Source organism: Fukomys damarensis, unplaced genomic scaffold (assembly GCF_012274545.1).
Source record: "Fukomys damarensis isolate Sample0158 unplaced genomic scaffold, DMR_v1.0_HiC HiC_scaffold_14, whole genome shotgun sequence".
Taxonomy (NCBI): domain Eukaryota; kingdom Metazoa; phylum Chordata; class Mammalia; order Rodentia; family Bathyergidae; genus Fukomys; species Fukomys damarensis.
This window is the reverse complement of record NW_022900926.1, coordinates 72171202-72194823: the sequence shown is the minus strand read 5'-3', so window position 1 is coordinate 72194823 and position 23622 is coordinate 72171202. Positions and strand designations below refer to the sequence as shown.

The window sequence follows — 23622 nt, the reverse complement described above, 5'->3', positions numbered from 1 at the left end:
CAGCCCAAGTCATACGAAAGGTTGGGATACCACGTCTCCTGCAGATTCAGAAGCAGAATGCTGACATGTTGGGTTTCCAGCACTACTATTTTTGAGGGTCTCCACAGCAAGGCAATGCGACTGACCCATCAGACCCTGCCTATACCTAAACCCATCTATCTGCCCCATCCTAAAGGACAACTTCCACCACAGCTTTTGCTGCCTAAAGAATATGATGGGAAATGCCAGAGCTATCAATGTTCGGTCCCCCAAATGATTCCATGTTCAAATAAGCCTGGAAAATGTTATACACCCAAGGCTCCGTTTTGGAGATTCTTAAGCTTCTGAGAAGCTCTGTAGAAAACTTATCTATCCAGAACTCTCCCAACTTTTGTTTCCCTGCTGCCCCCTCCCCCAGTAGGATCCTATAAGAAAACACTTGGAAAAATGCTACTATATTTTTGTTGTTGTTGTTGTTGGATAGGTCCCCTCCCCATTAAGTTTATTGGTACATTTAAAGCATACAATACAATTACATTTGTCTCTGGGATCTTGTACCTTTACATGATATGCCTTGGCTCTTGTTTTTTCCCCTTACCCCTGCCCTCCTTTACCCTCTTCACCCTTCCCTATTTACAATGCTACTTTAACAGCTTGGATACCAACAAGATAAGGCCAGGAAACCTAAGTCTCACCATATTTCCTTTGAATAAAGTTTTCTTTTCTGGTTCTGGGCCTTTATACCTCAGAGAACTATCCTATGCATGGTTTACAAATGTCAGCTGTATCTGAATTGTAGGAGAAGGTGATTCCCATGCTTGGCCCTTCTGCAAGTTAGCAGGCTCTGTCCTGCCAGGAATCAAGGTTACTTGTCCCCTTGTGGCAGCTTTTTCTCAGCTCTACATCTCCCCCCACGCCTCTATCAGCTCCCCGTGCTCACAGAAACCCAGGCCCTATTACATTTCACCCTGTGGTTTCAGCTTCTGCAGTCACTACAAACTCAATTTCTGTCCTCTCAGTTCTAGTTACCCCACACAGCCCACAAGCCCAACAGGATGTCACGAATACCATAGCCTTCGGTGTGACCTTCCAAACCCTGATGCTCCCTCCACCCGAGAGCATTTTGGGTCACACAGCTGCATTTTCTGCATGACAGATGAATTCATGAGCACTTCATCAGCCACGAGCCACAAGAGTGGTGCAGCTTCTTTTTCATGTGCTCGATAAAGCACACCAGCAACAACCACAAATGAAAAATCGGTATTTTCCTCCTTTTCCATAAAAGACCATCCTTACCTGTCATGCTGAACAAAAACATGAAAGCAAGAAATACTACCTCAACCAGGCTTGCTGGTACATTAACTTTGAAATTCAACTGGTCCATGAGGGTTTATTTTACTCTCGTATTGATCATTTTGTCTCTTCTTTTGTCTATTCCCTGCCATAAGCATCTGGAAAATTCACTTCTATTAAGAGAAAAGGACACACATGACCTAAAGGGTCAGAACAACTATGGTCTCAAGAGGAGAAGAGCGGACTCGACACCCCTGGGTGAGGTAAACTCTTCTACTCAGGCACCTGCATCCCAAAACACATATTCCATGGCCCAATACACCCAAAGGTACATGGATTCCCTTGGTCCTGTGATTTCTAGACAGTATCTTCATTCACCCAAGTCCTAGCAGTTGGAAGTAACTCAAATTCTCTTCTAGGTCCAATTAACATTGTACAGTTATTTACTGATCAGTTTTGCCCCCCAAAAGTTGCAACAATAATCTAATGAAAAAGTACAAAACTTCCCAAGCTGCCACATCTGTTTTACTGGACACTTTAAGAGGCCATGGATTGGGCCTTGTGATAGTCAAAATGAGCTGTGGGGTTAGCAGCCTCACTGGCTAATTGAGCTTTTTGCTGAGCACCAGTGAGACGTGAGAGATGAGTTTGGATAGGAATTCCATTACGGGTTTTAAATAATTAAACGTTACATGTTTGGAACCTCATTCTTCTGTATTACTTTTTAAATATTAATCTAGTTACATCAGCTGGACTTCCCGCAGCTTGACACGCAGTAAATGGGAGTCACACTGAGATAGACAACTGTGTTCTTAGCTTAAGTCATCTTTGATATTCACTCACAGTAAACGCAACAGTAACCCTGTGTTCAACCCAATCCAGCACAATAATTACCTCACCTTTGAGAAAGTGGCTTGTTCCTTTTTTTTTTTAACACACTCACATTCCCCAACATTACGCTGACTTTTTAAATTAGCAAGAATCCAAATTAATCTGATTTTGAGTTTCATAATGCCCTGAAAGGTCACAGGACACCCTTCCCTCTTCAGAAGAAGGGTTACAGAATGGATGCAGAAGGTATGTAAGGGTCTCCTTGGATATTACCCCACACTGGGATGAGACTGCCACATAAAAATTCTGAACCCAGAGGCACACATAAAAATCTCATTAAGGAATAACCCTGTTTCACACGGTGCCCTCAGCCGGTAGGACTCCTCCTCAGGTGCTCAGAAGTGACTTCCTTCTGGGTGAACATTTCGGCTCTCCAGCATGCCCTTCCTCCTCCCATTTCATCATCCCTGCTGGGCTCCCGCACAAGCAGCAGCTCAGCAGCCGCCTTGGTGACCCCAGCTCTGCTGCCTCTTCATGCTCTCCAGCTCAAACACAGAGTATGCTAAGCACAGACATGAGGCTTCCCAAATGTCTGGATGCAAATGGGGCTGTGGGAGAAGACAGCTCCGGGTCAGTCTTCGGTGGAATATAGATTCTAGGCCAGGAGTGATAACCAGGACCGGCTGAGCCAAGGGACCGGAAAGATGATACTACACACGTCCACTGACCGGAGCTGATGGACTCCACTGCTTCAGCAGTCAAGGTAATCAACAGACCTGCATCTGTGCTTGGTCCCTTGCAGAGAGTGTTACAGAATGATCTCCACTTTGGTTTCTCTCTGTCTCTCTCTTTTTTTTTTTTTTTTTTGTACCGCTGATCAAACTTGGGTCCTTGAGTTTGCAAGGCAGGCAGTGGAACAACTGAGCTAAATCCCTGGCCCCCATTTTGATTTCAATTTAAGAATTTTATTATCTTTCAAGACAAAACTAGCAGGACAGACCAGCCATGTTACAAGGCTGTTTTAAAGCACGAAATGCCATTTTACTTCATAAAAAGAGATATAGAACTCATAGCAGAAAAGTATTTGGGAGCTACTCCAGTGGTAGTCTTTATAGCTCTCCACCCCATGACCACAGTGGAAGCTGGACATTCTGAAACTCCCCAGGGCCTGCACACAAAAACCTCCTTCAAGCATCAGTGTATTTTTCTATTGTGTTACCTCTCAGTGTTATTGGATGTTTTATGCAAAAGACCTCAATTCCAGCATCTCTGTTATTGTCTCCGAAGGAAGCCTGGGGCCCTCTGCCCCAAACAGGCGATGCATGGTGCCCAGAAGGGGCAAGCTGGGAAGGCTGCGGGTCCTACATCTATGACTCCCATATGGTCCCAGCAACTGTCTCCTTTGTCTTGGAAGAGTTGGCTGTGTCAGAAATCGAAAAGAAGAAGATTCCCAGAGTAGGAAGAAATGCTTCAGGGGCAAAAGAAAAGCTCTGGACTAACAGGGACTCCACAATGGCTGAGTCCTCCCTCATTCTCAACAGGCAGGGTTAAGATTTCCCTGTAGTAGGCATTTTCTTTAAACCCAGAGTTTCAAATTCTCCCTCTTCCCCCCTCCAATGACAGGAATTTATTTAATTTTGCCCCCTCTTCTTACCCGTCAGAGGCAGGACTAACAAGCAGGAGGAAAGGTCAGGCCTTCTAACCCCAGTGCAGGTGGAAACTCTCCCCTGATTCTCACAGTCAGATTTTTCCCCTGGGGAGCACACTATCCTTTGAATAATTCCTGATTTGAAGAAAAAAAAAGCAAGCACTAGCGAGTGGTGGACAGAAGTAATTCAGAAGGGGATCGCCCACTGAGCTTTTCACATTCATAAGACAGACTAAAGGCTCAGGACTTTCCTTCCCCCTTTTGCCTGATCACCAAAAAGGCTGTGGTTTCCTCAAGCAGATTATCTCGGCCTTTGTCCCTCTGATTTTCAACTGACTTGAAAAACAAAGAATAACTATGGCAAGAAAATACCCAAAAGCTTAATAAGTCTATCGGAAGTAGGCCACTAATATTCAGTCTAAATCTTTCCTTAATTTTATTCCATTACTCCTACCCTAATTATACCCTTTGGTTTGAGCTAAATAAATTCCTTCCTCCCTCGGTGTTTACATCTTTCAGATGTCTGAAGACCATGACAGTGCCAAGCACCCAAACCCTCAGACAGACCTCACTAAAATGAGCTGTCCGGGATATAAAGAATCATAACACAAACATCTCTGGCAGGATCTTTCCTTCTTTTGTTGGTGCCCAAGATTGTGACCTATAGAGCAGCTCCATTTCGAGTTTTCTAATTCTGAGCAGAAAGAGGGAAATGTCAACAGGTCAGAGCCATCCACAGTTATCAGGAAACACTCCAACTGATGCTCCCACTGAATATATAACCAGCAGGAGACAAATCCCCAAACGGAAGTGAACTCTATGTATTTCAGAAATTTCCATCAATAATGCTTACTGATTTTGTCAGAGGAACGGCACACTTTAACCAGCCAGCTGGATGGATCAGTATCAAATTCTCTTTTGATAATGGTTTTGTATTCAAGAAATAACAACTTTTGGCTGCTCTGTCTCACACCCCCATTTCATTCTCAGCCTGTGATCCAAATGAAAGGCAACATCCTTTTGCCCCTGTCCCTCAGAGATCTCAAGAGCTGAGCTCACAGGCGATTTAGGGGTGTGACTGTATGATTGTTAAAAAAGTGTCCCTTTTCTACACTGAAATATTATTTCTTAAGGTTAAAATATTACATATCCATGAGTTTCTTGTTAAAACTCCAAATATCCCTAAAGGGAGAAATATTTTAAGCCTCTGGCAGCTAGTGTAAATTGGTTTATTCAACAACTTTGAATTTAGATCTAGATTCTAAGCCTGACTTAGTCATTTCCTAGCTGTGCAACCACAAGCAAGTTGTTTAATCTCTCTGAGCAGAGTTAAGGTAAAGGTACATAGGTCTATAAATTCTTAAAACCACAATCGTCAAATGCCAGCCAAACACCTATGAATTTATAGTATACATTTTTCCTTCTCCTTTTCTTTCTCATTTATTACAATTCTCAGATGAGAGTAGTCTGTCATTGCTATAGTCAGTATTGAGGTAGTCAGGGAATGAAAACACCTGACTGAGTCTAGAAAGTCTAGTCAAAAAAATGGAATGAGTATGTATTTTTTAAAAATGTTTTTCTGTCATCCTTTCAAAGTATTTTGAGGCATCATTCCTGAAATAAGGTCAAAAAGTATCCCTAAACTGGAATGGCATTCTTCTCCTGGGCCCACTCTGAGAACCTCCTAGAAACACTCAATATTGATTGCAGCAGCAGAATGAAAGGTAAGTGGCCACAACTTGCCCTCCTGGCTGGGAGGGAGGAGCCTCAGCTAGTCCTCTGAGTTCCTATACAAAGACATCCCTGGGCCTTGGACCAGGGCACCTCAGGCCTGAGTGCACACAGTCACCTGCAGATCTGGTGTGAAGACACATTGCTCCTACCTGCATACCTATATTTATTGCAGCACTGTTCACAATAGCCAAAGGATAGAAACCACCCAAGTGTCCATCAACAGTTTAGTGGATAAACAAGATGTAGTACACCAAGCAATGGAATATTATTTAGACACAAAAAGTAATAAAGTAGTGATTTATGCTACAATATGATAGGACCTTGAAAACATTTTGGTATGTGAAATAGGCCAGACACAAACAGTCACATATGATCCCACTTGTATGAAATATCTAGAATAGGCAGGCAAATTCTGAGAGACACAAAGTAGTTTAGAAATTAACAGGGGCTAGGAGTTGAAGGGAGTTAGGAGTTACTATCTGATCATTACAAAGCTTCAGTTTGGGGTGATGAAAAATTTTGGGGCATCGGATGGGATGGCAACCACTGCAGAGGCCGGCAAACTATTACACATGAAATGGCAAATTCTGTATTATGTATATGTTGTAGTACAATTTCTTAAAAATTTAACCCACAGATTCCCCCAGAGTGTCTGATTTGATACTTCTGACAGGGACAAGAATCTGCAGTTCTAACAATTCCCAGGAAATGGTGATGCTTTGGAAACTGAGTTTTGAAACCACTGCTCTAAGCTCCCAAAGGGGAGTCTAGAAAACCCCTCCAACTCTCCCCTCAATTTGCTCTGTTGATTGTCTAGAAAAGCTCAAACTTCTGTGCACATGTAGCAATGTCAACACAAGCTGGAAAGAATGAAAGTTTCTCATTTTGTACTTAGAGCAACTGGAGGTTATCAGCTTTACACTATGGGTTTTTTTTTTCCCTGCTTTTTCTTCTCACTCAGTCCCAAACTACTATTGGCCAGTAGGAGTGTCAATAATCAAGACCCATGCATCCAGGTGAAAACATGTGCAAGTTAGAAATGGCAGTGGCTGAGGGGAGAAGTTTTCTCCAGCCCTTGTTCTCAGAAATCCAAAATCCAAACTCACTACATTAACAGTGAATTATTTTCTAACGAGACTTAGAAAAGTCCTTGTTGCTTAATGTTTGCAAAGACCTTGTGTACCAGGCCTCCTGATACAGATCTGGGCAAGACACTCATACAGGGCATAGAGGATGTAATGCAGATGTCCCATCTGGGGGCCGGTAAAGTGCTGCAGAGCTCATGTTTCTAGGATTCTCTTTTTTTTCACATTCTTGGGTTCACCTCGAGTTCACTGGTTTTCCCAATGGTATTACTTAACTTCTTCAAATTGAATATATTTTTATTCATGCTCATTTGAGTGTTGTATTTCTATACATGCATGCTTAATTGAACAGAGTATGCTGGATATTTTCCCTACAGAGGTGACACCTCAGAGCCTTTCCACCCAGAAAGAACGGCCCCTCCATCACCACTGGCATGGCCTAATGTCAATGACTAACACATACATATTCATGACAACACAGATGCCCCAGTGCTGACCAGAGAGACATCCATGGAGCTGGTCCTCCGCTGGACTCAGAAAGGGGATACCTTTTACTCAGCAAGCAGACAGCAATGGTTCTTTTCAATTTGTAGGGCTGTCATGTTTAAATATGAAAATATTGCTTATAGCCAAATGTTAGTGACAGCAGCCTGTGGTGTCTATCAGGCTTTGCACTCTTACTCCTGCTAAAAATAGGCTTGCTTTCTCTGGATTCCTTCAAGTTCCACATCTGCAGGAAGTTTTTGTTGCTGTTGTTGGCCTTTTCCTTTCTCTCCTGAAGATTACTGTTCTTTGCTCCGCTGGGGCCTCCGCCCTCCGCCTTCCCCAGAGAATGCCATTCACAGCAATAATGGACACCCTAGGCTCAGATGGTCCTGTGAAGGTCTCACGTGGGTTCTCAGTCATTCACAGCCTTGCCGCCTCGGAGGTCTTTAGTACAGAGGGAACTGGGGCGGCTCCAAGGGGCAGAACCATCTGACTTTCAGAAGTAAAGGACTAGAGGTGGGTGGGACTAGCTAGGCGGGGGAGGGGGCACACAGGAGGGCAAGACTTCTGTGTTTTTGATCCTCAGGGCAGAACCAGCCAAGCAGACAGCCCTCTCCTTCCACCATGCCAGGACCATTTCGTCTTCCAGTTATTCACATTCTACAAATAGCAACTGCGGTAATGGTACATTTATTTCAAATTTACCGGTGAAACAAATTTCAGCTCTTCTCAAGGCAAGTATTCCATTACTTTTATTAATTCATTCTCTCGTGTGTGGGGGGGGAGATGGCAAAGGGGGTAGGCATGGGGTTAGAGCAAATGGCAACACTGCTTTAGGTGTGTTCTGACCAGGCAGATGGTGCTATCTGTAACAAGGCCTGAGAGTGTTTAGATGCTCCAAGCACCTTGCAGCACATCAGAAACACCAGTAGGCTTTCTTAGGCCCCACTCCCTGAATTCTCATTCAGCTCTTCCAAGAGGCAAGGGCCTGCAGAGAGCTGTGTGGCAACCACGTGGCACTTGACAGCCTCCTGAGCACTTACTAGCACAGTGATCGCAGACCCACTGTGCCTTTCCTTCCCGTGACCACCCCCCGTCGCCTGCTGCTGCCTCTGTAAGCCACTTCTCTCTGATGTGCCTCCCCTCATAGAGCTAGCAAGGATTCTGCTCATGAAATCTCTAACAGGAGATGGTCTAGGCAGGTGCCAGGAAAGGAAGATGGGCAGCTCTGCAGCCCTGCACAGGCCGTCACATTCAGGGAGACCCCCGATAGCCCTGGGCCAAATGAGGCCAGGGGGAAGGAAATATTCCCCTCTTATTCCCCTTCTGCTTGTTAAGGAACTGACCCTTGACAGGTGCCTGACAGAGCTCTAGAGTTCACTGAAGTGTTAAATATCTCCTGACAGTTTTCCACAGAGTTCACAACCTATGGGGTAGTAGAGGCAGTCTCCAAACGGGAGAGGACATGTGACTAAGAAGAGGGGTACGTGATTTCTCACAGAGTGGGCACCCTTTGGGCTCTATCTTGGCTTATGATACTTGGAAAGTTGTATTGTTCGGGTGTGTGGTGAGTGTCCTCACAGAACTGGAAATCCACAGTCAAGAACGTATTAAAAGTGCTACATGAGGGAGACCAGGGACACTAGGTAGCTATTATGGTTCGCATGTATCTCCCAAATGACTGTATGTTAGAATCTTGGTCCCTAGGGCAGGACTTGTAGGAGGGGGCACCTGAGGAGAAGTCCTCAAGTCCTTGGGTGTGTACTCTTGAAGGGGACTGTGGGACCACAGCCTCTTCCTCTTCTACTCCCTTTTGCTTCCTGGATGATGAGGTAAAGTAACTTTGCTCCCTGACACTCTTACCACAGGTGCAAATCATGGGGCCAAAGGATCTTGAACAAGACCCCCCCAAAACCATTAGCCAAAATAAACCTTTTTTCTTTATAAGTTTATTATCATAGGCATTTTGTTATAGTGATGGAAAGCTAACACAACAGCACGTGACCCCATTGCCAGTGCTTAGTGCTTAGTACTCCCTGGGACCCGGCAGGGCTTCCCCCACCCTCAGCCCTTCCCAGAACCTCTGTCCTCCATCTCCTCCTCCCTGAGACTCCATATGCCTAATGGAGCTAGGAAACAAGATTGTCCACTCACTAGACTGCTAAGATTACTGCTACTAGGCTGGAAACCCCTCAAGATCAAGCAGGGAGATCCTGGGAAATGGATAGATTACTGATGTGTTAAATACAAACTCTGCACTAGCGGCAGACTTAACACATTTGTGCTGGCTTCCACCACCAGTGGTACAAGCATGCCTGTCCCATCAGGCAGCATGGGACAGTCCCATCGAGTGGTGCAAGCCACCAGGCAGGACAGCTATGCAGGAACTGCCTCATCCTGAGCATGTTGAGATCATCTCTACTTGGTATTCCACCATGGCTCTGTAATTTCTCTGCACCATACATAGACACCCACTTGCTCCTGGGGTTTTTCTCAGGAGTGGGAAGTACAGCCTAACAGGAAACTTCACAGGCTTTTCTCGTGTGGAAGAGCTGATACTATAAAATCCAACCTCCTTCAACAGCCAACAACACTTCTCTGGAGTGGTGACCTTCAAGGTGGGATGAAACCCCTCAGGTCCCGAAATACCCACGTAGTAAGGGAAGAAAATATTAGAATGTCAGCTTACAGCTATTGGTAATCATTTCTATTCACGTGGGAATTCATAATATACATATGGATATTAGAGCAGTTGTGCATGTATACAATTTACAAATAATTAAATGCTATGGATGCGTGCTCATTTTTTTTAACAGGTGAAGTGTGTGATTGAGACTCCCACTGAGATCACAGGTCCAAGGGATATAGTCTGACCTCAGTGTCACTTGCTGAAACAACCAGATTAGATGTAAGTAGGTAGGGGAAGAAAGGACATGCTGGGTAATGGGGTGGGGGTTGCAGAGCAGACCAACAGTATAGGATGCCCCTGTGCATCAGGCGAAGGAGCTCCCTGATGCCAAATCCTACAGAGCCGCCTGATTTTCCTCCCCACCAGGACACGAACCATTCCTCCTTGGGACCGCTCTCTGCTACATTTTCCCTTACTCAAAGCACAGGTCCCTGTAATTCTGGATGTCACTTGAGTGCTTGTTCTATTTGTCCTTGAGCATGGGCTCCGTCTCTTAATTCATCTCCTGAAGACCTTTCACGCAGTTCCTGATGGAGAGTTCTTAGAAAGACAATCAATGCTTTCACTGTAAAAGAGATGTCTGTTTCTACAGTGAATCACTGGGCACCAGAGAGTGTTTATCTGGCTTTAGATTCCAGAGCCAGTGAAAGCACAAAAATAGCTTTTAAGCTTGCTGCCCTATGTCAGGCATTTTTGCCTAAAGGCATTTCTGAAATTGCTATTATTATTGCCATTCATTTTATTTATTTATTTATTTTTAATTTTAATTTTGAGGGGAGGGTGGTTGTGACAGGGTTTCACTACGTGGTCCAGGCTGACCTAGAACTCACTATGTAGCACAGGCTGGTCTCCAACTAGTGACCCTCCTGCCTCAGCCTCCTGAGTGCTGAGATTATAAGCATGTACTATGTCTAGCTTGACATTTTTTAAATGAAAGGGGAAAGTACACTTTAATATCACACAACTAGGAAAGACATCAGCACAGAAAGAACGATACTTCTAAGAAACTACCAGGAACTTACGCCTCCACATGAAATAGTCATACAACATTGTAACTTCTCCCATAATCATACCCCAACCCATGAATCCCCTTCACTGAGAAGTGATGGGAAGCAACAACGTAAGAAATGAAACCAAATCACAGACAAGCCCAGTTGTGAACATCCCACGATGGAGATGTAAGACGTTGGTCCCACTTTCTCTTTTATCATTCTGTGTCCCCCTTGGCTATGCTTCTTTCCTTCAGGGCCCTGGTCCCAGCCAAATGAGGCATAAAATGTCCATCCTTAGAAGAATTTTCCCTTCGATAGCATTCTACATACAAGGACGTAATCTCTAACTGGAATTTCACGAGTGGGTCGTCTTGTCTCTCCCTTCCGGTGCCCCCCCATCACCAATCGCAGCACATGCAGGACTATAAACCAACCCACTGCTCTCTAGAGCCAGCCCTACAAACAAGTCCAAAGCTCCATCAGTGCTCTGGGTTCACACAGCGGGTCTCGTTCCTATCTAATCAGGAGTCAAGCTCTCCAGAGAACTCTGTGGAAACTATGAAATAGTGATATGGTGATGTCTAGCATTTAAACTTAAAACAGTGTTATACCCAGAAAACATGACTATACTGACAGCATTGCAGCACGTAATTCAGAAAATCTCCAGCCACGACAGCCTACATGCACACAGAAGACTGCAAAACTATACCTGGTCTTTCTGAGGTCACTAGTACTCAGTTTTGTTTTGTTTTTTGCTTATTTGGCTTCACAAATACTAGCATATGTCTAATACAATAGGTGCCTGGTGCCAAATATGTGAGAAAAAGTAGGAGAGAAACTCTGAAATGGAAAAAATTATATTCATTAACTTAATTTTTTTCTGCAACAATGCTAGCATGTGACATCAGCAGAAAGCTCCACAGGGGCCAGCTGGAGGCGTACCAGTGTTCCTTGGGGGCCGAACTGATAACAGACCAGAGCGTTTCATGTTGGGCCTGTCCCAGAAATTCCAGGTGGCCACAGACATGATCCTTTAAGTTACTGTCCATTTCCTGTTGTGCAACACAATTGTCACCAATTGCCCAAAGAATGAGGACACATTATCTGACTATGTTTGTTCTGCCATGGGTGTGGTGTGTAAAACAGATCAGGAAGGGTAGCTGCTGCCCCAGGTCATCTGGGTGATTTATAGTGACAACAGGCAGAACATTTAAAGCCAGGTGTCCTGGAAAATGCAGGAGCCATATCAGTAACATCACTCAGGGCACGTCTGTGGGACTGGAATTAAGGTCAAACGCTCACCAGCCCAAATGCCTTGCCACACACCTTCTCCCCAGGGCAGGCAAAACCTGTGGCCTCTGAGTCTGCCGTGTGCTAAGCTCCCTCACCTGTTCAGGGCCTGCGGGAGTGCTGATGAGCCCTTCAGGGGCACCACCACAGGATCTGCTGTGAAGTCATAGAGAAGAGGCTGGAGTCGACCCTGGCCACCCTTTCCAAGGATGGGAAGCAGAGGGAGGCCAGAGGAGCCCTCTCTCCTCAGGACCTGACAGAAATCAAAGTGGGTCAGGGGAGGCCCCATGGCAAGGGCCCAGCCCCCTTGTTGCATTCAGCAGGTGAGGCAGGAACCTTCTCTTTGGGCAAGGGAGCCCAAAATCCCTTCACATACAGAGGCAGATTGGGATTTTTATTTCCTGTTAGCTGCCTCACGTTTCCTTCTGAAATTAAAGCTCTGAGATGCAGATGTCAACTCTCATCGTGTTCACATCGCCACTGCGTACCCACTGTCATGGCCCTAACCTGCTGCTTCTTGACTCCCAGCAACGTAATTTCTTGACCGTGGATAAGAATTCTGTCTGGTGTATAAAAGGGATCTGGTTAAAATTAGGGGATATGGCCAATTTGGGATTAGAAGATCAGATCACAGCCATGCAGGCCATAGTGCCTAGATTCTAAACCAAGGCACATGGTCTGAGAAAAGACTCAGGTCAGTTTTCTGGATCCAAAGGCAATTTGGGAGCCACACCAGGATGCTAATACTTCCTGGGGCCTTCTCAGACACTTGCGGGGGTAGTAGTGCTCCTGTCTGTCTGCAAGCTGGATCAGCTGGCTCCACTACTGCAAATCAAAACATTTTTATTTACTCCCAGGTCATTGGGAGAAATGTTAATACACTGATTTTGCAAATAAATGTTTTTCTCCTATGTGTTTTCCTCACCTTTAGTTAAAAGCCTTCAAGGCTGAGCTGTGGTGGATAATCTCTTCGTAGGAGAAGGCAACCAGCCAAGCAAGAGGCAGGACCCACCATTCCATCACCTGTTACCTGCCCCTCTTCAACCCTGCTGGCCTTTGTGGGCTGAAGAAGGGGCCTAGCTGGTCCTTAAGGCTCTCCTTTGACTTGCTCTATTCCCACTGGCAGTTTAAAAGAGAGATACTGCAGCATATGTGAGAAAAAATGTGGGACGCACAAAGGCAGTGTGGTTGATGGCTAACCTGTGCAGCGTAAGGGGCAGTATTTGAGTGTGGAGGCTGGACATGCTGAGAGGTGAGAGAAAGGAACTGGAGGACAGGAGTAAAGGGCTCGGAGCAGGTCGTTAAGGGGACAGGGACCTGCAGGGAAGTGTGCCCAGAGAGAAATTTCTGGGGCCAGGTGGCCAAAGAATTTTTAGGAACTGGAATGTCATGTTTAATTTTTAAGTTTTTCATAGAGCTATGATATAAAAGCCCTTTGCTAACTTGAACCTTTAGTAAAAGTTGTTGCACGCACATGCACACACATGTGAGGACTCAAGCACATGCCAGACTCTGGTTTAGAGAATCTAAAATATCAAACTCACAGGCTCCAAAAATGCTGGCATAATTTGCAGGCCTGGGTCCAGACACCTTACTTCAGGGCCAACTTGGAGGGTGTTATTTTACCACATACCTCTAGGGGGCGCCCACATAGGTGTAATGTAGTAAAGGCCTAGAAAACCTGCTTATTCCCTGTCCTCACAGTTCTTAAATTTCCGTAGGGAAGGAGGGGAGAGGGAGGTTGGGGGTAAGGTAGAGGTAGGATAGTGAAGGCACAGGGTTGACTTAGAGAGACCCCTCTCCCTTCAGGCAGGACCCTACTCTATTTATAAAGATGGTGGCCAGGTCTCTAGGACAGAACAGACAGTGAAACAAAATCACATCACAATAACCACAGCATGCAAAAACAGAATTTACCCAAATTCACTACAAAAGGTCTTACTTGAGGCTGCTGAATATGCATTTCAAAGATGACAAAACCAACAAGCAAACAGAATAGGAATACTAATAGAAAACCAGAACAGTCAATCCGGCTTAGACAGCTTGATTATATATTTGCGAACCTGTTGGCTTTTGTTTATGACTTTATATTTCATGTGTGTATTGTAGATGGTAAAATTACTCCCAGTTCAACACAATGGGTATTAAATATGTCAATAATTCATGGTTTCTCAAAAGATTGACACTATTTTCAAATACTGGGCCATGTGAATTCATTTGAGGACCACTGATTTATGAAAATATTGCGAAATAGGGAAAGGCGTGCAAATCTTGGGACATGCAGTCATCACGCTTGGCCAAGGCTCCTGTGTGTACAATGCCCCAAACAAGGGATGCCCTCCACTGAAACCAGCTCTAAATCTCAGCACAGCAAATGAGAAAACTTTCCAATGGTGATCTGAGTCGCTCAGTCCAAACTTATCTTCTTCCCCTGTTTCTCAAAATTATTATAAGGGCTGGGGAAGCTGTAGACCCTCAAAGAAAGGCCTGGCACCCTCCACCTTTGCCTTGCTTTCCTAGAAATTTGTAAGGGCAGCTTGGGGTATCTCACATCTCTCAGCAAAGGGTCTGGTGTGGACAGCCGCAACAGCTTGAAGCCTCTCTCTGAGCACAGAGGTTTCCTTTATGCCCCTGAAGTCCTGCTTTCAGGCTTCTATTACATGGTACTTAAACTGCTTTTGAGACAGTTTTCCACTGTGTTTTAAAAGCCAGTCCTGGCATGTCTGTAAACATCAGTTCATATTCCTGGAATAAATCTTTTTTGTGTTCCATCCTCTTACCCACAGGGATACAGATGGCATGTTTTATGTGGTGGCCACTATTTACAATTCAACCCCATGGAGGTCCATGAGATGCCACAAATGTAGCCCACACAGGAAGACAGCCCCTTGGGCAGAGACATTTGTCCCAACAAGCCAGGCATGCAAGGAAAGGCCACACCCTGAAAGTACACAGGCCGAGGCACCCTCCAGGAAGGGTCGGTGGGGTCTTGGGCATCCATGAAGGCACAGAGGAGGCAGACTCTGCTCAAGTAACAGCGGAGGGTACATGGCCAGCGGCTATAGGCAGGGAAATGGCACACACAGTGCCCAAAAGTGGCTGTAGACTTTAAAACATCAACAAAGCAAATCCGTCCCTACCCTACCGAGAAGGCTCACCACACTCATTTGCATGTTCATGAGCATCTGCTAGCTGAGTATCAATGTCTCCTTTTTACTCTGATGGACAGCCATTAATCACGGTAGATGTGACCTTGTCAGTACCTCACTAAGGGGACAATGGGAGTGGGGTTTGATTGTAAGGGAGAAGGGAGGGAAGGGGAGAAGACTCCCTTTACCATGAAGAATACTGCGAGGAAGCCCGGCGCCTCTGTCTCACACTAAGATAGCATTTGCTGAAAATGTCAACAGATTGCTTCTTGAGTTTGAGCTGTGCAGACATCAAAAGATTATTTTAACAGGGCATTTTGCTTAAAATCATTCGGTTGGTTTAGGCATTTAGAATGTCTCTGACTATATGATTTGAATTAAGGGTTTCTCGTTGGCTTTTACTGGTTTAGCATAAATCAGGGCATAACTAGAAAAACTCCTTCACAGAACTAGACCCTTTAGGCCATTAATGTAGTAAAATTTGCTCTTTGTGTTGCATCTCCCCCCCTCCCTCTTTCATTGCTATGCAGAGGCTTAGCGCTTCTGCAAGGGGATCAGTTCCAGACTTTAGTTTGATTTGAAACAAGCCAAGCAAATTTGCCTGAATGTGATTTCAAAAGGTTTTCCTATTTCCCTCATCAGGAGATTGAAGGGAACTGAGAGGCACGTCACTGTTTGAGTTCCAATAATGCTGGCTTGACTTTGCCACTGTTTGGCATGACTCAGTAGCCACAGTTAGATGGGCCACCCTGCTTGCCCACAACTCTGCCCTCGCTCTCCAGTCAGGACAGAGTCTCTGAAGGCGAACTGCAAGTAAAGTCCTTCCCCTCCCTTTTTACTTTTCTTTCACTCTTTCTTTTCACATTCTCTCCCCATATCACACTGACTAAATCTGACTCAAAAAGTTAATGGTAATAGCTCTCATCTTAATTTAGAAAAGAGAGAGAAATGAGTGTCATTTGCAGAGCTGAGCGCAGGTCATTACAGGTGTGTTATATTAGTGTATTCATGAGACCCCCGGGACCAGCATGCTGAGCTATCCAATAACTTTCTTAATGTGTAATTACACACCATCGAACTATAATTGATTAATTGAAAAGAGAATGTAGGCAGATGTGAGGGCAAGACTTCTGCTGCTCACTAAATGAATATGTCCTTGCTTCTCTTTAATAAGTTAAGTGGAACTACTCAAAAGCAATTAAGTCAGTAGTGAGATTCATTAAATTTTAAGTAATTATTGCTATTAAATTCTGTAATAAAATTCAAGACTTTGCATAGTTCTATTTCAAAAAGAAGTATGATAATTCTATAATGATAATTCTATGGAGCCAATTTAACAGAATGAGGATTCCAAAGAAAACTATGTCTTAGACTGACATTCTGTGAAAATCAGTGGAGAGGAAGAGAGAGGTAGACGGGGAGGAGGAGGAGGAGGAAGAGGAGGAAGAGGAGGAGGATGTGCAGAGATGATGTGCAGAATGCCCCTTCAATCTAGGAGTGCAGTGATGTTTACTAAGCAATGCTTTCATTTAAAATCTTAATCAAAATAGTTGAAAAAATGAAAAAAAAATACCTGTTTTTAAATCTAATGTCCTGAGTACTACATCTGATACTTTCTCTCACAGCTCAATGCGAAAATCAATACGGTAATTGAATACAATAGTAGTTTGGTGTAAAAGAGAATACAGGGAGTTGGAAGTGTTTTAGAGAAAATTCTTTCATTCTTTCAGGGCCTACTCTGTTTGGGGAAGCAGAACGGGGCTCTCAGAGGGAGGGAGGGAGGGAAGAGGTGTCTTCCATTAGGGATGGGGCCACAGATACTTCCCAGAGCCCATAGGTGGTTCCGACAGCGTCTACCACTTTTCATCTGCCCAGAACCTGGATGACTCTGAAATGTGGCAGAGAAACAACTCAGCAATGCTGCCACGTTCCAGACATTCCTGACAACTCCGCAGACTCAGGAGAGACCCTGGAGTGTGAGCCAGTTGTGAAAATAGCCAACAGAGAGCTGCACTAGAATGGCTTACTCGTTCATTCACATCTGAGATATTTCATAAGCACCTACTCAAAGCTTGTATTAGGATGATTTTATATGCACATATAGTTTCATTAATTTAATTATATGTATAGTTTCATAAAATATGGTAAATGTAGAATGGTCTTGTAAAAGCTAAGGGTGGGGATATATAAAACCTTAGTCCATTTGTAACTTTAGGGGATATAAAATGAGGCCCCTAGGATAGGCATGCTGAAATATTCGATAACTTTCTTAATGTGTGATTACACACCATCAAACTGTAGGAACATCTTATCCCTTGCACATAGTAAGTTCTCAGTAGAAGTTTGCTGACTTGATAATGGAATCTGTGACATGGACTGTGAGGACAGCATGCTGGTACGTGGCAACTGCCTGAAGTCTACTTAATGTATGGACACAGTGGAGAGTAGAAATGTTAACATCTTGGGCAGGATAAGCTAAATGGGGAGATGACAGCAGTGAAAGTGGAGAACTGATTCCAGAACCCAGGCTTCAGCTCCAACCATCAGCACCCTTAAGGGTCCCAGCATCCCTTTCTCACAACAGAAGACTGGAAATGGAAACCCATGAATTTTGGTCAGTCTTGTTGGAACAATAGATTCAACCGCATATTTTTAAATCTGTATTTCAAAAGCAAAACATAACTTTGAAGGATTACTTTTACAATTTAAAAGTAATGATTGCATTTCCATTGCTCACTGAAGCTCGCACTGAAGACATGCAAAGCTGTCAGGCTGCCAGTTCCTGAAGGGACCATTCATATCCGGGCCACGTGAGAGGCATGCACACTGCAGCCCTGACTAGACACACAGAGTAAGGGGGATATGTGGCTCGTACCACTTTCGTAGGAGGAGAGAAAAGATTTTACATCTATTCTACTTCCAGTCAGGGGAAAAAATTCCAATCCTTACACACATGTAGTTTTAGAATGCATAACTAAAGCTAAAAATAAATCAGACTAACTAGGCATATTAAGCTCAGAAAGAAAAATCCAGGGCAGTGGAAAGACATTAGGTCTCATTTTCTGTTTGCCTGTCTCCGGCCATTACAGGTACCTTGATTATCCTGCGGAGCATTTTAATCCTGAATGTGATGGCGATAATCTGTGAATGAGCAGCCCAGCTATGTTAAAGAGGAGCCCTTTTCAAGGGAGATGCTCTGGAGTTTTAACAAGTTCACCAAAAAGCACTTTACTGACATTATTTTGGGTTGTTCGCTGTTTTTCATTTTTATGACTACAATCAATTACCAAATGTATTCTAGACAGACCAAAGGAAAACTGAGTCTTATCAATCAATAATGAAATGCCCAACTAATATATCCTGAAACTTAACAGCATATAAAAAAGATGGCCAAAAAAATGGGTGGTTGTTCACTTCCAAAAGATAAGTAGAATTTTAAATGGTTAGTTGATTAGAATAATCTGTGAATGTGGCATTATAAGAAATTTAATTTGGAGGATTAAGTAGCAAATCCTTCAATGATACATTTTTTTCTCAAAAATTATTTTATAGTAGTCCAATGTCTATTTTAGCAAACCCAGTGTACTTAAAAAAAGTTTTTCCTTTGACAAGGATCTTGAAACTATTTAGGATTATTATTGCATAAATACAGTGGACCCTTGATTTAAGAACTCAGTTCGTTCTTGAGGGCTGGTTGTAACTCAAATTGGTCAATGAAGGCTCAGGCTTCTCTGCACAGCCTTCAAAATTTCTCTCCTGTATAAAGGCAGATGTCAGTGTCCTTAGAGAGACACTGGCCCCAGATTTCTCAGTTAACCCCACACAGGAAAGGATACTGTAATGTTCTGTCCAGAACTCTGTAAGGGATAAATCTGTATCTGAGACCATCTGGAAGCACAAGTAGCCAGGATTCAGGTTGAATGTAACTTAAGAGTTTGTTCCTAAATTAAAACTAAAATTCCAGTCATAACCTAAGTTGTTCGTATGTCAGGCCGGTTAAAACTGGAGGGTCCACAGTACCAGTTCTCCATCTAGAATCCTCTACTGTGTAAACTATAAAGAACAATCTAAATCCCTATCGTCAAAAGCTGTGTAACATAAGATTCCCTTGTTACTTTTTAAAAACAGTAATTCTGGCTACTCATTCATGTTTTTTGTTTGTTTCTTTGTATGGTTGTTTAGTTAGTTTGGTTTGTTTTTTGAGACAGAGTCTCAAAACGTTATTCAGGCTGGCCTGGAACTCACAGCAATCCCATCTCAGCCTCCCAAGTGCTGGGATTACAAGAGTATGCCACCACACCCAGCTCATGTGTTTTATTTAATAGTATTTCCTTCTTTCTCTTAAAAGCTGAGTATAAAAGAGGAGTGTACTGTATATCCTTCTGTGAACATCTATTCTGTGTCAAACCTGCTATATTATCTTATTTGACTTTCACGCCAATCTTCAGTGGCATATACAATTAATATTCCCATTTTCCAGATATGGAAACTGACCTTCCCAAGCCCACAAGACCTGCAACCCATATAGCCAGGAAGTGAACCAAGTTTGGTGGTTCCAGGGCACATACACTGCAAGGACTGTATGCCATTTTCAGAGGGAAAGGGAGACTGCATTTGGTGGTACCGGGGATCAAACTCGGGTCCTTGCGCTTGCAAGGCAGGCGGCAGAATCTCTGAGCTAAATCCCTGGCCTGAGACTGCACTTTTGTTGATGGTGCTTCTACTTCTCTTTAAATAATTCAAATTTCTGAACCTTTTTTCCTAGTTTATATTTCTACAGTTTAAATTGCTGTGATTACTGAATCATTCTAGATCACAAATATTTTTAAACTCCAGTTTTTTGTTTCTACTCTGATCTTGTTTTTCCCACTTCATACAACTAGTGACTTAACACCCTTACCCAAAGTCTAAATTTATAAGAAAATGAGCTTCAAATGAAATTTTCATCAATTATTTATATTAAGATGGCCAGGGCCGGGGATTTAGCTGAGTGGTACCTCACCTACCTCATTGCAAGGTTCTGAGTTCAATCCCTGGTAGTAAAAAAAAAAAAAACTGACGGCCAATATTTTTGGATGCTCATTTGCAGTCTCTTCACAGTGATCTTCCCATCCACGAGGTCTCATCATATTGTGCCTGAACTATTCTACCTTCTAAACATTTCCCTGGGCCTCCTACAATCTAGGAAAGCACTTCTTTCATAATAGTACTTCCTCATCAGGCATCTAATACAGATACATATAGCAAAAAACACCAAAAGTAAAATTTAACTGCTTTGCTCTCACTGTTTTCAGTCGTCTGAACACCATGATGTACCAAATGAATTCTAACCTCACCACCCTGAGAGACACCAGCCTAGGTAGTCCCCACTGTGGCCTACTGTGTGGATGGAGCTCATCTCCTCACTGTCATCCCACTGCCACTCACCCTCCAAGGACCAGCACAAGTTTCTTTTCCTCTGAGGACCTATTCTGATGATTCTAGCCTACCATTTCTTCTTATTCAATGACCTTTTACTTCCTAATTGCACACATACATATTTTAATGTTCCTTTCTATTCTTTAATCACTATATTGCTCTGACACTTTATACTGGAATACAATGTTCATATAAATACAGTTTGTCATTTCCTTATGAGGAGAATCTACATTTATACCTTGTTCACCCTATAACAAATTACTTTCAAGCACAGCACTAAAGCAGTGGGTGACAGTAGGCACCCAATAAAATGTCTGTCAACTGAAAGACAAATGTCTTCAAAATCTAGGTAACACACACACACCCTAGCCACCTACTAGTATGTTAATTCTACTTTTTGAGATGTGTGCCTGACACTAACTATCCAGATCTTTTAAAAATGTTTTGCTTTTTAAAGATATTGCATTACATTATAGACATGCACTGTATACAAAAGCACAAATCAGATATATAAGAAACTATTCAGACTATTCAAACTTTTCAGGAAGAATGTATTTCTCAAGAAAAGGTATTTTGAGTTTGAATTATTAAAATTGGCTGTCTTCATTGATGTAGCTCAATTTTCAACATGGCTGCTTTGGCGACAGAATACTGTTTAAAAATCAAAATGCATGAAGGCTGAGGAAAAATCAAAATTTTATTATAACTTGATGTTTCCATGTTATTTTTATGTATTTGCATGTAGAACATCAAATTAGTATAGAAAAACACTACATAAATGTTTGAGATGAGTTAAATGTCACAGACTTATAAACACTTTAGTTATGCTTTAGTTTAATTTCATTTTCCTTTATATACATAACCACATTTCAACAAAGGATATGTAAGTTGTCATATATATGTATGTTATACATTTTTAAAATTCAAGCTATCTGGTAAATATATAAATATTTCTCCATGCCAATGCTAGTGTTTAGTCCTGAGACGATATGAAAATTAAAAGCACCATTGATGGAAATGGCCACATAGTGGAAGCCCACTAAATATTTCATATAACTTAATGTGGACACTTTCCATGTGAAGACCTTCTCCTAGCATATGCTCAATATTACCTTCCTTCTCATCACAGACCTAACCTCTTAAAAATGTTTATGTGAGTGTTTTCCCCTCCCCATCTACACAAAGGAGTGTATAGCATATCCAGCTACAGTGTTAGAATCAAATTCAGATTTGAATTTTCCATTCAAAGAAAACCAAACTGCATTGGGATCGGAACACCATAAATACCAGAGTATTCCACACGATTGAGATTGAGATGTAACTTTTCCTGTACTACTATCTGATGCCCTAAACATAGACAATAAAATTCTGAAGTGTACAAAACATACTTATGTGTATGCACTTCATCTCTTCTGTAGGAAGAGCTGAACTTCCCCAAGAGATATGGATGAGGGCTATGGACATCTTAATTTATAAAACTGCATGTTTTCCTAATGCAATTGGAAACTTCTTCTATCAAGATAGAGAAAGAGATCATTGTTCCTCTTCCAATGTATCTTCGGAAATTTTTAAGAGAAATTCTGATGGATACGCAACTCACAGTTGAACATTAAGTAACTCTGCATATTTACGGCAAGTGTATTGTTTACTATTTTAAACCCAGCTTATCTGGGATGTGTCCTAAGTGGTTTAGCATCCTGTTTGCAAGAATGAACAGAGCTGTCCATCAGCTCCACTGATGGTAAAGCGTACAGCAGTAAAATGCTCAGTCAAGATAGCCAGAGGCCAACCCCCAACTCCATCTCATCAGCAACAGACACACAATCCAAAATCAACTTTTAAGCATTTAATTTTTACCTGGACTAGAACCAGGGAGATGGGTTATTGTATGCACTCATTCAACAATAATCCTTGAGCATCTCACCTGCATACTTCACTGAATTTATATCACCACTGGTTGTTAAGATGCCACTATTTTAATGTCACTAGGGAGAAAGCACTGCCAATTAAACAATGACAGGTCATCCATTGTAATATGTGACTCCCATTTCTTAGTTGTTAAAATGTTAGAGGGGAAGCACATCTGAGAATTCAGGAAAAATGATGTGAACCAAGCATAGTTCTCTGGGGCCCAGTGATGAACAAGACCAGAAAAGCTCCTGCCTCCTTGAGTTCTCAGCCAGGGGAGCCTCATCCAGAATGGAAGAGAATGAGCACAGTGGCTGGCAGGGATCTCCTGGATAGCTGACTCAGACCAGAAAAGCAGGAAGTATACAAAAGCCACAATCAGAAAAGACATTTGAAGCCAAAACACAAAAAAAATACATTAAAGACTTGTTTTTTGGGACCTGATCATTTGCAGCTTAATCCTAAGCTTCCATCATCTTTCCTCCTTTTTAAAAAATCCCTTTCCCCCGTGCTCTATCATCTCTACATTTCCACCCTAACTTCTCACTTCCCTTACTATGTACACGTCATTCCTTTCAACTCTAAATACTTTTTTTACTGTTTCCCTTCTTCTCCCAAGAAAAGTTCATTAGTTTGCTCTGACCATAAACCACATATGATTAATTTAGTTCTCATTGGTTACTTGTGTGCTTTTATATCAATGATATCCTGTTCAATTTCCTATTTTGCCTGATAAATGATGTACAGTTTCCTGGAAGCCATCAGAGCAAATTCTCTTGATTGGTATTTTAGGTAGTTGTTCAGTTCTAACAATTAAACCAATGAGGAAAAGTGTGACTGACACCTGACTTCCATATGCTACTTTACGGCCAGAAGCCTCAAAGGAAATAAATCCATTCAGCATGAAGCCTATAGCCCTATCAAATCAAAATATTTCAAGTCTTTTAAAATTGGCCTTAGTAATCATAAAAAGGTATCAAGATTTTCAAAAGGAAACTTGGCATTTATACATAATTATGGCTGTCAGATTTTAAAAGCAAACTCAAATGCTTATAATCACATTGAAAAATATATTTGCTATAGTCTAAGCTGTTATATTAATGTCCCAAAACTACAGAAT

General features: G+C 42.7%; 1 protein-coding gene across 1 annotated transcript in view; it reads right to left on the bottom strand.

The window, feature by feature from the left end:
- Sobp (sine oculis binding protein homolog) overlaps positions 1–23622 on the bottom strand; it is a 151220-nt gene that overhangs the window by 33654 nt on the left and 93944 nt on the right. The window lies entirely within an intron of this gene.